At 41.8% G+C, this 13,634-nt stretch overlaps 1 protein-coding gene across 1 annotated transcript in view; it reads left to right on the top strand.

The window, feature by feature from the left end:
• usp20 (ubiquitin specific peptidase 20) overlaps positions 1 to 1,010 on the top strand; it is a 73,482-nt gene extending 72,472 nt beyond the window's left edge. Inside the window, exon 25 of the mRNA XM_063073614.1 lies at positions 751 to 1,010. The gene's annotated coding sequence lies outside the window, so the exon portion shown is untranslated. The remainder of the gene's footprint in view (positions 1 to 750) is intronic.
• Positions 1,011 to 13,634: the final 12,624 nt, after the last annotated feature.

Here is a 13,634-nt window from a genome sequence, read left to right as displayed (position 1 = left end):
TTCCTATTCAGATTCAACTTTTCCTGTCTGAGTTATCAGAATGAGATTTATTTATTCTTTGTTGCTTTTAAATTGCTATGAAACTAGATCTCCCTAATTAGATTAGATTAGATTGGATTCAACTTTATTGTCATTATGCCGAGTACAGATACAAAGCCAATGAAGTGCATTTAGCATCTGACCAGAAATACAAAGAATAGTGTTATTTACAAAATAACTGCGAATAAAAAAAGTGCTACAGCATACAAATATAAAAGTACTGAGACAGTACAATACGGATGCAATACTGCTTAGCGCTGTGATGAGAGGTTCAGCAGTGTCACAGCCTCAGGGAAGAAGCTCTTCCTGTGCCTGCTGGTGCGGGAACGGAGGCTCCTGTAGCGCCTACCGGATGGGAGGAAATTTAAAAAGTCCATGGTTAGGGTCAGATGCATCCCTGATAATGCTTTTCGCCCTGCCCAGGCAGCGTTTATGGTAGATGTTCTCAATGCTGGGCATTACAAATGCTGTCGATAATTCACTGGGCAGTTTTCACCACACGCTGGAGTGGTGAAAATGGCTAGTTTCCAAATGTTTCCCAGATGTAGGCCTGTCTTTGATTTGAGTAAATATTAAAAGCAATGCCTTAGTCACCCTATCCTTTGAAACCAGTAGCATTATAATAGGCATGAGATTGGCATAATGGTTGCCATCAATTTTATTATAAATTTATTTATAGTCATAAGATTAAAGCTTCTTTTCATTCTACAGCTTCCTGTCATGGACTTCCACTAAAGTGACAGCCTACAATGGAAAGAAAAAGTTGGTGTTGGTACAAAATGAAGACTTTATATTTTTAACAGAGTCCAAATTTTTGAGTTTGGATGGAAAGAGAAAATCACTGTCACCTTTTATGTTATATTTCCAGATAATCTCCTTCAAATTACTTGGTAGACAATAGCAGAATCAAATCTTTCACTTGATTTGTTTCCACCACATTCTGAAAATGAATTGGTTAACTTTTGAAATAAACCTGGCTGTCACGTAAAGTTGCCTTTAACCCTGACAAGATAAAAATTGAAGTAGCTTTTAGTTCAATGGAACAGTTATTTCTAAGATAACACTGCTTGAGTAAGATGATTTATTGTTTTGCTTTTTACTTCAAAAATGTAAAGCACATTTTAAATGAGCTTTTTTTAATGTATGACAATATTGGCAGTAAATTTGTCAGAAGATAGTTCACTGTTTAGACACTGAGCTGAATCCAGCAGGTTAACTGCAGGTGAATATCTGATTTGATTTGCTTGCATTGGCACGTGTGAGTTAGTTCACACGCACTACTGTAGTCTTGTACAGTCAGATACATAAATGATTCCATCAGGTATCTGATACAGCAGTTTGTTGAAGAAAACTGCAGAATGTGTGTGTTTCATTAGTTGGGGGGGGGGTGGTGAAATGGTTTTGAGGTTCAAGGATTGATCTTTGGAAACTAGCCTGCATAGACCAGACAGCTCAGTGTTATATGGTAGACAAAAAGCAAGTAGACAGGCTACTCTTTCTCTCTAAACTGGGGAACAGGTGATTTAATAATACTATTGAGAAAGAAATCCGATGGTGGAACAATGTGCAACTTTAAAAAAAAATAATGATGGTGGTCTGTAGTTACACTGCCACAGACTAATGTTTATGTGTGCATTAATGCTGAAAATGAAAATATGACTGCAGTTGATTTCGGAAAAGCAGAGGGCAAAAAGGGAGGCTGCTGCAGAGCATTTGCCACATGGTGGGTTGAACATTTCTATATACTGATAAACATTATTTCAATTGCTGAATGAATGTATACCCATAACTAAAGTGATTGTATTTTTGTCATAGTCATAGAAATCTAGAGCACAGGAGCAGGCCTTACGGCCTATCTAGTCTGTGCCAAACTATTTAAACTGCATAGTGCCATCAACCTGCACTTGGACCATAGCCCTCAAAACCCTTCCCATCCATGTACCTATCCAAGTGTTGAAATCAAAATCACATCCATCATTTGCGCTGGTAGCTCGCTCCACACTCCCACTGCCCTGTGGGTGAAGGAGGTTCCCCTTAAACTTTACACTTCTCACTCTTAACTCATTCCCTCTAGGTGTACTCTCACTCTATCTGTGCAAAAGGTCTACTTGCATTTACTTTATTGATACCCTTCATAATTTTGTATACCTCTAATCAAATCTTCACTCAGTCTTTTACATTCTAGGGAATAAAGTTCTAACCTGTTTGATCTTTCCTTATAACTCAAGGCCTTGAGTTCCAGCAACATCCTTGTAAATTTGAGCCCAATTGGGGATCAGCAATTCTGGATTGGGTGTTGTGCAATGAACCAGAATTGATTGGAAAGTTTAAGGTAACGGAACACTTAAGATGATGGAAGTGATCATAAAATGACAGAATTCACCCTGCAATTTGAGAAGGAGAAGCTAAAGTCATATATATCAGTGCTAAAGTGTAAAGGGAATTACAGAGGCATGAGAGAGGAGCTGGCCAAAACTGATTGGAAAAGAACACTGGTAGGGATAGCGGAAGAGCTGCAATGGCTTGAATTTCTGGAAGTAATTTGGAAGGCGCAAGATATATACATCCCAAGGTGGAAGAAGTATTCTAAAGGCAAGATGACACATCCATGGCTAACAAGAAAAGTCAAAGCCAAAGAGAGGGCATAAAAATTAGTAGAAACTTAAAAGGATTGGGAAGCTATTAAAAACCAACAGAAGGCAACTAAAAAGCCATTAAGAAGGAAAAGATGGAATACAAAGGTAAGCAAGCCAGTAATATTAAAGAGGATACCAAAGGATTCTAAAGATACATGAAGTGTAAAAGGCAAGAGTGGATATCGGATCGCTGTAAAATGATGCTGGTAATAATGGGGGAACAAGGAAATGGCGGATGATGTGAATAAGTATTTTGCATTCGTCTTCACCGTGGAAGATATAAGTAGTATGTCAGATGTTCGAGAATGTTGGGGGCAGAAGTCTGTGAAGTTGCCATTACTAGGGAGAAGATTCTTGTGAAACTGAAGGTAGATAAGTCACCTGGACCAGATGGTATACACTCCAGGGTTCTGAAAGGGGTGGATGAAGAGATTGCGAAGGCATTGGTAATGATCTTTCAAGAATCAGTTGATTCTGGCATAGTTCTGGAGGAATGGAAACCTGCAAATGTCACTCCACTCTTCAAGAAGGTAGAGAGGTAGAAGAAAGGAAATCACAGGCCAGTTAGTCTGACCTCAGTGGCTGAGAAGATTTTGGAGTCAATTGTTGTGGATGTGGTTTTGGGTACTTGGAAGCACATGATAAAATAAGCCATCATCAACCTGGTTGCCTTACAAATCTCTTGGAATTCTTTGAAGAAATAACAAGCAGGATAGACAAAGGAGAATTGGTGGATGTTGTGGACTTGGATTTTCAGAAGGCTTTTGACAAGGTGTCACATGTGCTGCTTAACATGTTAAGAGCCCTTGGTATTACAAGAAAGATACTAGCATGGATAAAGCAGTGGCTTCATGGCAGGAGGCAGAGAGTGGGAATAAAGGGAGCCTTTTCTGGTTGATTGCCAGTGACTAGTGGTGTTTCACAGAAGTCTGTGGCAGCACCTCTTCTATTTATATTATATGTTAATGACTTGGATGATGGCTTTGTGGCCAAGTTTGCAGACGATACAAAGATAGGTGGAGGGGCAAGTAGTTTTGAGGAAGTAGGCTACAGAAGGACTTGGACAGATTAAGAGAACGGGCAAAGAAGTGGCAGATGGAATACAGTGTCAGGAAGTGTGTGGTCATGCACTTTGGTAGAAGTACTAAAAGGGTAGACTTTTCTAAATGGAGAGAGCTCAAAAATCTGAAGTGCAGGTGACTTGGGAGTTTTAGTGCAGGATTCCCTAAAAGTTAATTTGCAGTTTGAGTCAGCAGTGCAGAAGGCAAATGCGATGTTAGCATTAATTTCAAGAAGACAGGAATATAAAAGCAAGGATTTAATGTTGAGGCTTTATAAAGCACCGGTGAGGCCTCATTTGGAGTATTGTGACCAGTTTTGGGCTTGTTATCTAAGAAAGGATATGTTGATGTAGGAGAGTGTTCAAAGGAAATACACCAAAATGATTCCAGGATTGAAAAGTTTGTCCTATGAAGAGCATTTGAATGTTTTGGGCCTGTACTCACTGGAATGCAGAAGAATGAGGGATGACCTCATTGATGCATATTGAATGTTGAAAGGCTTCGATTGAGTGGTTGTTTCCTATGGTGGGAGTATAAGACAAGAGAACACAACCTCAGAATAGAGGGGCTTCCTTTTAGAACAGAGATGAGAAGAAATTTCTTTAGCCAGAGAGTGGTGAATCTGTGGAATTTGTTACCACAGGCAACTGTGAAGGCTAAGTCATTTGGGTATATTTAAGGCAGAGGATGGTAGATTCTTGAGTCGTCAGAGCATGAAAGGACACGGAGAGAAGGCAGGAGATTGGGATTCAGAGGGAAAATGGATCAGCCGTGATGAAATGGAGCAGATTTGATGGACCAAATGGCCTAATTCTTCTCCTATATCTTATGGTTTTAAATTTTCTTTGCACTTTTTCAATCTTATTTACATCTATCCTGTACCAAAACTGCATGCAATACTCCAATAAAGTCCAAATCTATTCAGCCCTACTGCTCACTGTGTAAGACCTACCCTGTCTCTTCTGCCCAAAGTGCAACATCTCACACTGGTCTGCATTAAATTCCATCTACCATTTTCCAAGCTGGTCCAGATCCTGGTGCAAGCTTTGATAGTCTTCCTCGTCTACTGCACCCCCAATCTTGGTGTCACCTGCATATTTGCTGTTCCAGTTTACCACATTATCATCCAGATTATTGATATAGACGACAAACAACAGTGGACCCAGCACTGATCCCTGCGGCACTTCAGTAGACACAGGCTTCCGGTCAGAAAGGCAAGCATCTACTACCACTTTCTGGTTTCTACTGGAAAGTTAATGATTAATCCACTTTACTACCTCACTTTACTGAATGCCAAGTGACTGAACCTGCTTGACTAACCTCCCATGTGAAACCTTGTCAAATACCTTGCTGAGGTCCATGAAGACAACAGCCACTGCCTTGTCTTCATCAACTTGCCTGGTAGTTTTCTGGAAGTGATCTATAAGATTGGTTAGACACAACCTGCCACACATAAAGTCATGCTCACTATCCCTAATCAGTTCCAGTCTATCCAAGTACTCATATCTGGTCCCTTAGAATTCCTTCCAATAACTTTCCCACTACTGATGCCTTTCTTAAACAGCAGAACAACATTAGCTCCTCCAATCCTCCAGTTCAAATTCTCCACTTGTCACTACAGATGATTTAAATATCTCTGCTAGGGCCCCGTCAATTTCTGCATTTGCCTCCCACAGGATCCAAGGGATTACCTTGACATGCCCTGGGGATATGGCCACCTTAATTTGCCTCAAGACAGCAATCACCACCTCCTCTGTTATCAATATCAGGTCCATGACCTCACTACTGCTTTGCCTCACTTCTGTAGATTCAGTGTCCTTCTCCGGAGTCAATACAATGCAAAAAATACATTTAAGATCTCCATCTCTTTTGTCTTCCCACATAGATTACCATTCTGATCTTCCAGAGGACTAATTTTGTCTCTAGCAACCCTTTTGCTTTTAACGTATCTGTAGAACCCCTTAGGATTGTCCTTCACCTTGATTGCTAGAGCAACCTTATGCCTTCTTTTAGCCCTCCTGATTTCTTTCTTGAGTGTTCTCTTGCATGTCTTATACTCCTCAAGTACCTCATTTGTTCCTACTTGCCTATATCTGCTATGCACCTCTTTATTTCCTAACCAGGGCCTCAAATCCTCCCAAAAACCAAAGTTCCCTTAATCTGTGTTCCTTGCCTTTAATTCTGACATACAAGCTTTATACCCTCAAAATTATACTTGTGAAGTCCTTCTTTGCCAGAAAATAACCTGTCCAATTCCACACTTGCCATATTCTTTCTGATACCACCAAAACTGGTGTTTCTCCAATTTAGAATCTCAGTCTGAGAACCAAACCTACCCTTTTCCACAATTACCTTGAAACTAATGGCATTATGATCGCTAGATGCTAAGTGTTCCCCTGCACAAACCCCTGTACCTGCCCTGTCTCAATCCTTATGACATTATCTCAAGTGGTATAGCTGTTGTTGAGGGGAATGGCCTCAGGGCGGTTTAACACCTTTCACCCTCCTGACTGTCACCCAGTTTCCTGCGTCCTGCAACTTGGGTGTAACTGCCTCTCTATATGCCCTATCACCCGCCCCCCCACCCCCTGCCTCCTGAATGATCCGGATTTCATCCAGTTCCAGCTCCAACTCCTTAATGCAGAGTGTTAGAAGCTGCAGCTGGATGCACTTCTTGCAAGTGAAGTTGCCAGGGGCACTGGAGCTCTCCGTGCTTTCCAACATCCTGCAAGAGGAACATTCAACTTTCCTGCCTGGCATCCTTACTGTTCTAACTGTGCAACTATAAAGAACACGACAATAAATAAATTGAAAAAAAATCTACTGACACCTTTTTGCCTTCTCTTACTGAAGCCTTGAAGACCTAAAGCCTTAACTTCCCACTCTAACACTGTCCACTCCAGCAATGGCTACTCCAACAAAGGCTGCTTCGCTTTGCTGGTTTTTAATGCACATTTTTGCTGACCATTGTGAGTCACCTCTCATTCCTAATCTCTGAATGGCCACTGTTAAATCACTGTCAGTTTTGAACATGGAAATTGAACAATATTTTTTGAAGGGAAAGTTTTGTTTCCATGACCTATTGTTCATCTACGTCTGTTGCTTACTCTCTGTGCTTCTCATCACTGTGTTGCATGTGTTCCTACTTCAACTGAATGGATCATGATTTAAATCTACTTTGACACTAACACTGCACTTATACACAATTTTCATTTACAGGGAAGAAACATAATTGTCAACTTCATGTATGTTTCTAGTAGTTTGTGTCAAGCGATACAATCTGTTATACTATTGGAGGTTAGAAAAGTCAGTTCATTAATTTCAAGCTTTGTGATAGTTGTGTAATCACACTTTTTCTGGACAACGATCACTGCAATCAGTAGGCTGTAACATGCCTTTCAAAGTTGAGCTTTAGAACCACCTGTATGACCTTGCATTTTTGCGGTGAGAACTGAAGTCTTGAAGGTTCAGGGAGGTTGCGGCTTGGTGTGTACCGGCTGAATCGAGATGGCGGGGTCAGGCCCGAGAACGAGGAACAAGCTGATGTTTGACCAATTTAAGTGCGGGGCCAGATTGTAAAGGTCGGGTGTGGGGCCAAATCAAGGTGGCCGGGCCCAGGCCCGAGAGCGTATTAAAGCAACAGAGCCTGGGTCCAAGAGCGAGAAACACGCTGAGCTTTGGCCAACTAAAGTGCCAGGCCAAATTGAAAAGTTGGGGCCGGAGCTGAAAGACAGGCTGTGGTGTTTAGTTCACTACTCTGGGAGGATTACCTATCTCTGTGCTGAATTTAGGCTGTGGCCTGCAACGACGGCCTCCAGGACCAGCTACAGCACGAACTGGCTTCGCGGCTGTGAACACACTTTTGTGAACTTTAGTTCTGAATGTTATTTGCTTACTTTCTATTGTTTGCACAATTTGTTCTTTTTTATTGCACATTGTGAGTTTGACGGTCTTTTTTTAATGGGTTCTATTGGGTTTCTTTGTTTTGTGGCTGCCTGTAAGGAGACAAATCTCAAGGTTGTATATAGTATACATACTTTGATAATAAATATACTTTGAACTTTTATCCGAATTGCATTTATTCTATTTGTGCTGTTCCCAATAGATCTTTATAAATTTTATAATGCAACATGCAAAATCAGCACATGTAATTAGCTGCAGAAGTGGTTTTTCAAACTACATTAGTCACTTTAGAAAAATCTGTTCTCAAGTACAGCATTAAGAAAGCATTATACCCCAGATCTGACTTTAAACCCAGCTACTGTCTTTTGTCTTGGGTAGAATTGAAGGATCCCGCAGTTCTCTGTAGAGAAGAGTTAAATCCTTCCAGATGAATTTCCAATATTTATCCTTCAGTTAATAGCATCGGAGTATTAGCCTCTCATGAAACAGAGAATTAATGTGTTCAAATTTGTTGCTGTGTTTTTTTTAAAAATACCACAGTGTCTCAACTTTGAAAATCCTTCATTCGTTGTAATTTATTTGGAACACAGAGGTCATAAATGCACATGGAGTTAGTGTGCTTCACCTGGCATTGCTACACTGTCTTGCTTTCCCTCGTATCCATTGCAGAGTGTGAGAACCCTCATATCCTAATGTGTTTGTCATATAAGATGGACTTGAATGTTTTTCGCTTCTGTCTTTACAGGTTTAAAAAAATGCTTCAATTTTTGCACAATTTCTTGGGTGTTTTTTACACAGAGGAAATGTGAAGCACTGTATGTTCCCATAATTAAGATAACCAGTTGTTTGAAAGGACACGGTTTATGATTTTCAGTATTTTGAAAGTTTTTGCATCATCGAAGTGATAGCATGTCATAGCTTCCATTAGTGTCAGAGCATTTATATTGCATTGTTCAGATTCTCTGTCTCTCTCTCTCTCTGTCACTCTTATTCTCTCGTTCTCATGCACTCTCTCTCTCTCTTGCTCTCGTGCACTCTCTCTTGCTGCCGCTTCTCCCATGTGCTTTCTCCTGCAAGCTCTCTCTCACACTCTCTCGTTTGCTCACTCGCCTCTCTCTTGCTCTCGTTCTCGCTCTTATACATTCTTGCTCTCGCGCTGTCTCTCTCGCTCTTTTGCTCACTCTTGCTCTCACTCAGTCTCTTGCTCTTGTGCTTGCTCTCTCTGGCTCTCTCATTCTCTATCTTCTCTTGCTCTCACTGATTCACTCTCGCACTCATTCTCTCTCACTCTCATTCTTGCAGTCTGTCATTCTCCCTCTTGTTTGCTCTTGCTCTTGCGCTCTCTCTCGATCTTGTGTGCTCTCTCACTCATGCATTCTCTCGCTCTCGTGCTCTCTCTCTTGCACATTCTCGCGCTGCCTTGCACTCTCAGTAATCCTGGTATCACCCCAACAATGCTATTCACTTTGTCCTATCCACTCCTCTGTCCCCTCACCTCCCAGCAATTTACCAACTGATAAAAGACTTCGATCTTTTGCAGTTCTCTGGTTTTCCTTCCACAGGTACTGCTTGGTCCAATGATATTGCCCATTCTAATTTGTTTATTTTGGTAACCTGTAATGTTTGTCCTATGTCACTAGGGGGTGCAGTAACATCGTTTTTAGGCTTTTATTAGTATCTCCATAAATGGCGTTGTACAAATTGCAGTTTTACACTAAAATTAAGGACCACTACTCCACAAAGAATAACTTCCTGTACCAACAGCAAAATAATGAGCAGGTAGAAGACTCAAGGTAAAGTGAATTTCAGACAGCCAATTAACACAGGTGAAATTTTTTTATGTAATGAATTTTGTTTGTTTCGACAAGGCTTGGCAGGTTGGTGATTCAGGTTTCACTGCAGCTACAATACCACATTCTCATCACTCCAGACTCGAACATTCTCAACTTCCTTTAGCTGGCTTTCCCTCACTCAACCTTCAAAACTCATTGTCATGAAACATACACCAGTCTTTCTCATCCACCACCCCTGGCCTCACTGTCTTTCAATGAACAGTTGGCTGACCCAAGCTTCTAAATTCATTATAATCACAGCAGTTTCCAGCCTACAATGTTTAAAAATTTGGAATTCAAGGAATCGAAACCAGCTGTACTTTTCCCCGAACATGCTCAATCCTCCTCAAGTCCTTAAAACCATTCCAGTATATCCTGCATTGGCCTATGAATAACTGTTTTAAGATCGTGCCTCTGGGAAGCATATTGTTAGCAGTGCTACATGACTGAAAGTTGTTTACTCATCCAGAATTGTTCGGAATAATTATTACAGTTGGATGCCAAAATTATTTCGAGCACGAAAGGGAGGAGTAGGGAGAGTGATGATTGGAAGGATGATCAATTTATTGTTAACATCTGGTTTTATTTTGAATACATTCAGAAGTACATTTACAGGAACATTATGTCAATGAAAATTTGATGCCAATCTACATAAATAGATGTTGGGATTTAACTAAAAGATTGGTCAAAGAGGGTGCTTTTCAGCAGTTTCACAGTGGAAATGAAAGCATATGGCCCCATCAGATGTAGCCACAGATACCAGTGAGAGAATGATTAAAGCTGAGGTGCAAAGCAATTGAAATTAACTGAGCACACATCTGAGAGAGATCTCAGTTGAGTTGAGAGAGGTACAGCTGAGGAGCACTGCTGAAGATTTATCAGCAAAAATTCAGATAAGAATTGATTACTGTTCAAAAAGATTAAGTGAAAACTTTAGTCCAAATTTGCCACTGTTTTTGGCAAACATGAAATGAAGATCAGCACAGAGCTGACGCTTAAGAGTAAGTAAGTGGATATAGCTTCCCATCCATATGATCTCTCTCAGCCTGCAGTGGTATTTTCCCTACAGCAGTGTTCTGTAACTAAACAAACACGACAAAATCTGCTAGAAATCCAAAGCAAGGCACACACAAAATGCTGGATGAACTCAGCAGGCCAAGCAGCACCTATGGAAAAGAGTAAACAAAATGGTCTGAGTCCAAAAACTTCAACTGTTTACTCTTTTCCATTGATGCTGCCTGGCTTGCTGAGTTCCTCCAGCATTTTGTGTGTGTTGTTCTGTACCTAAAGCCGATCTCACTGACTGAATCTTATTATAAAAACTAATTATGGGAAAATACCTATCAAGAGAGTGGAATCATAAAGTAAAACCAAGGCTCTTCAGAGAATAATGTCAGGAAGCATATCTTAGCTTACAGATTGACAAAACCTGGAACTATTCACATTATGAAAAATATTAGTCATTTTTAATTTAAGCCCACACAAATGCTGTTAAAACATGGAACAATAGAACATTTAAAAGTAAACAAAAGCAGTAGGCAACACACATAAAAATTGCTGGTGAACGCAGCAGGCCAGGCAGCATCTATAGGAAGAGGTACAGTCGACGTTTCGGGCCGAGACCCTTCGTCAGGACTAACTGAAAGAAGAGATTTGAAAGTGGGAGAGGGAGGGGGAGATCCAAATTGATAGGAGAAGACAGGAGGGGGAGGAATGGAGCCAAGAGCTGGACAGGTGATTGGCAAAAGGGATTTGAGAGGATCATGGGACTGGAGGCCTAGGGAGAAAGAAAGGGGGGGGACAAGGAGTATAGTGAGAGGAACAGAGGGAGAAAAAGGAGAGAGAGAGAAAAAATAATAATAAATTGGGTACGAAGGGGAGGTGGGGCATTAACGGAAGTTAGAGAAGTCAATGTTTTTGCCATCAGGTTGGAGGCTACCCAGACTGGCTATAAGGTGTTGTTCCTCCAACCTGAGTGTGGCTTCATTTTGACAGTAGAGGAGGCTGTTTATAGACATATCAGAATGAGAATAGGATGTGGAATTAAAATGTGTGGCGACTGGGAGATCCTGCTTTCTCTGGCAGACAGAGCATAGGTGTTCAGCAAAGCGGTCTCCCAGCCTGCGTCAGGTCTTGCCAATATATAGAAGGCTGCATCGGGAGCACCGGACGCAGTATATCACCCCAGCCGACTCACAGGTGAAGTGTCGCCTCACCTGGAAGGACTGTCTGGGGCCCTGAATGGTGGTGAGGGAGGAAGTGTAAGGGCATGTGTAGCACTTATTCTGCTTACAAGAATAAGTGCCGGGAGGGAGATCAGTGGGAAGGGATGGGGGGGACGAATGGACAAGGGAGTCACGTAGGGAGCGATCCCTGCGGAAAGCAGAGAGAGGAGGGGAGGAAAAGATTTGCTTAGTGGTGGGATTCCGTTGGAGGTGGCGGAAGTTACGGAGAATAATATGTTGGATCCGGAGGCTGGTGAGGTGGTAGGTGAGGACAAGGGGAACCCTATTCCTAGTGGGGTGGCAGGAGGATGGGGTGAGAGCAGATGTGCGTGAAATGGGAGAGATACGTTTAGGGCAGAGTTGATGGTGGAGGAAGGGAAGCCCCTTTCTTTAAAAAAGGAGGACATCTCCTTCGTCCTGGAATGAAAAGCCTCATCCTGAGAGCAGATGCGGCGGAGACGGAGGAATTGCGAGGAGGGGATAGCATTTTTGCAAGAGACAGGGTGGGAAGAGGAATAGTCCAGGTAGCTGTGAGAGTCAGTAGGCTTATAGTAGACATCAGTAGATAAGCTGCCTCCAGAGATAGAGACAGAAAGATCAAGAAAGGGGAGGGAGGTGTCAGAAATGGACCAGGTAAACTTGAGGGCAGGGTGAAAGTTGGAGGCAAAGTTAATAAAGTCAACGAGCTCTGCATACGTGCAGGAAGCAGCACCAATGCAGTCGTCGATGTAGCGAAGGAAAAGTGGGGGACAGATACCAGAATAGGCTTGGAACATGGACTGTTCTGCAAAGCCAAGAAAAACGTAGGCATAGCTAGGACCCATACGGGTGCCCATATCTACACCTTTAGTTTGGAGGAAGTGGGAGGAGCCAAAGGAGAAATTATTAAGAGTAAGGTCTAAGAGTAAGGGGCAGCAGACTGAGGGTAGCAGACACCATCAGAATCAACAAACTTATTCGTAAGGCCAGTGATGTTGTGGGGATGGAACTGGACTCTCTGACGGTGGTGTCTGAAAAGAGGATGCTGTCCAAGTTGCATGCCATCTTGGACAATGTCTCCCGTCCACTACATAATGTACTGGTTGGGCACAGGAGTACATTCAGCCAGAGACTCATTCCACTGAGATGCAACACTAAGTGTCATAGGAAGTCATTCCTGCCTGTGGCCATCAAACTTTACAACTCCTCCCTTGGTGGGTCAGACACCCTGAGCCAATAGGCTGGTCCTGGACTTATTTCCTGGCATAAATTACATATTACTATTTAACTATTTATGGTTTTATTACTATTTAATTATTTATGGTGCAACTGTAACAAAAACCAATTTCCCTCAGGATCAATGAAGTATGACTATGATTATGACTATGACTATTCCGCTAGACGGAGCAGAGTGGTGGTAGAGGGGTACTGGTTAGGTCTGGAATCCAAGTAGGATTTGTTAGCAGTAGGTTTTTCTTAGATAATGGCATACATCGATGTGGTATTTAAGTTGGGTGGATGAAGTATAAGATGCAGATTGGCAATGATCTAACTATTCCAAACTAGAATTGGACAAATAGGTTCCCTTATTGCAATCAATCAATTGCTGTTTAGAGCCTTGATGTTGCAAAGAAGGAAAGTGGACAAAGTTAGGTCATGTTGTGAAACTGATAAGTGAGTAACTTAATAGTAAGATCTGTTAGTGGTGGCATCATGAAATTCTTTCCTCACTGAACAGAAGAGAAGCAAGAGTCAGAGACTGGATGTATTCGTTAAGAATTGCCCCATTGTGACAATGTGGCAGGAATTTGAAGTACCGTCCCTTTCCTATATAATAACACAGAAGGAGAAGAGAATCAAGAATCAGCAATACTTGGAAAGGGAATGCAGTCTTCTGTTTGGAAACACTCACAAAATGCTGGAGGAACTCAGCAGGCCAGGCAGCATTTATGGAATAAA

This window comes from Mobula hypostoma, chromosome 21 (genome assembly GCF_963921235.1).
Source record: "Mobula hypostoma chromosome 21, sMobHyp1.1, whole genome shotgun sequence".
Lineage (NCBI taxonomy): Eukaryota > Metazoa > Chordata > Chondrichthyes > Myliobatiformes > Myliobatidae > Mobula > Mobula hypostoma.
This window is presented reverse-complemented; position numbering and strand designations above follow the sequence as displayed.